We start from the raw sequence: 2,309 nt of genomic DNA on the forward strand, positions 1-2,309 counted from the left end.
GGTCTCTCCCGACTACCTCACGACTCTCAGGGACTTTTACCAGATTCCAAGTGGAGTCGTATTTCGGATCCCGAGTGGCAACGAGAGTGCGAAGAACCCTCCGGAAGGTTTTTTTACTTGCTACCTTCTACAAGCCGTAGAACGAGAACTTCTCTTTTCCTGCCGAGGTCGCTGAGATGTCAGGTCTTATGAACGGGTGTGCCCATGCCGAATCCTTGGTTCCTCCGATCGAAGGAAGGGTCCGACAGCTTTGGGATTCCATCGAGGTTACGGAGGACACGGCGGAAGCGGGAACCGGTGTTGGTGATGAAGGTGCCGGAGTCGCGGACGGAGAGGTGGACCAGCCCGCGAGCTCGTTCGGGATCTCCATGTTCGGGTTCCTCGACTTTGAGCTTTGAGGATTGTTGGGATTATTCTTTGAAAGTGTGAGAACATTGACAAGGATCAAACCCGGGTTAGTATGACATAAATATAAGGCAGTTACCACTAAGCCATTGAAACTTTCTTGGACACATTTACAAGAATCACTAAGTATGTAATCACAAACTCTTATGTACAGTTACAATAATATGAATTCAACTTTCAAGACTCCGATACTTTGTTTTGTAAGAAAAAAAAAGTAAGTGACTAAGCTAATATATTCTTTGAAAGTGGGAGAACATTGACAAATATGAAAAAACATAGATTTTTGTTTTCGTGACAAAGTTAAGAATTTTGTAAAAGTAAGTTTAACATATAAATTTTCGTGACAAATATGAAAAAGCATAGATTTTTGTACAATTTTGACAAAACAACTCAAAACATAGTTCTCTAATGTCTTAATAAAATATTATTTAAGGGTGCAATAATTAAATATATCAATTCAATAAATTTTGTAATTTATAGAAAAAACAATAACACAACAAATTTTGAAACATTTTTTTAACATATCGATTTCTTTTCATGAGAATCCAACTAAACAAGATAAAAAAAAATTAGATTTACAAATATTTAATTACCATTTTATTCAATTTTGATTAATTTGAAATACAATACTAAAAGGAAAATATAAGCCATGGAGACAGTGTCCACGTAGGATAGGAAAATCAACCAATCAGAGAGTCCGAAGTTGCCACGTCATCTCATTTTTTTTCGTAAAAAATGAAAAAACAATGCAAAGGAAGGGATCGAACCCGGGTTAGTATGACATAAATATAAGGCAGTTACCACTAAGCCATTGAAACTTTCTTAGACACATATACAAGAATCACTAAGTATGTAATCACAAACTCCTATGTACAATTACAATAATATGAATTCAACTTTCAAGACTCCGATACTTTGTTTTGTAAAAAAAAAAAAGTAAGTGACTAAGCTAATATATTCTTTGAAAGTGTGAGAACATTGACAAGGATCAAACCCGTGTTAGTATGACATAAATATAAGGCAGTTACCACTAAGCCATTGAAACTTTCTTGGACACATTTACAAGAATCACTAAGTATGTAATCACAAACTCTTATGTACAGTTACAATAATATGAATTCAACTTTCAAGACTCCGATACTTTGTTTTGTAAGAAAAAAAAAGTAAGTGACTAAGCTAATATATTCTTTGAAAGTGTGAGAACATTGACAAATATGAAAAAACATAGATTTTTGTTTTCGTGACAAAGTTAAGAATTTTGTAAAAGTAAGTTTAACATATAAATTTTCGTGACAAATATGAAAAAGCATAGATTTTTGTACAATTTTGACAAAACAACTCAAAACATAGTTCTCTAATGTCTTAATAAAATATTATTTAAGGGTGCAATAATTAAATATATCAATTCAATAAATTTTGTAATTTATAGAAAAAACAATAACACAACAAATTTTGAAACATTTTTTTAACATATCGATTTCTTTTCATGAGAATCCAACTAAACAAGATAAAAAAAATTAGATTTACAAATATTTAATTACCATTTTATACCATTTTATTCAATTTTGATTAATTAGAAATTGTAATAATGTATCCTATTGAAGTTACAAAAAAATATTGTTCTTTCTTTATTACACTAGCATTATATTTAGATTCTATATACACAAATAAATATAATATGACAACATAAGCTTGCTTTCCCCGATTCATATGAAAACTTTTTAATATAAATATAAGACAGTTACCACTAAGCCATTGAAACTTTCATGGACACATTTACAAGAAAAGTATGTAATCACAAACTCTTATGTACAGTTACAATAATATGAATTCAACTTTCAAGACTCCGATACTTTGTTTTGTAAGAAAAAAAAAAAAGCGACTAAGCTAATATATTCTTTGAA

The sequence above is a fragment of the Brassica napus genome, chromosome C3 (genome assembly GCF_020379485.1).
Source record: "Brassica napus cultivar Da-Ae chromosome C3, Da-Ae, whole genome shotgun sequence".
Taxonomy (NCBI): Eukaryota; Viridiplantae; Streptophyta; class Magnoliopsida; order Brassicales; family Brassicaceae; genus Brassica; species Brassica napus.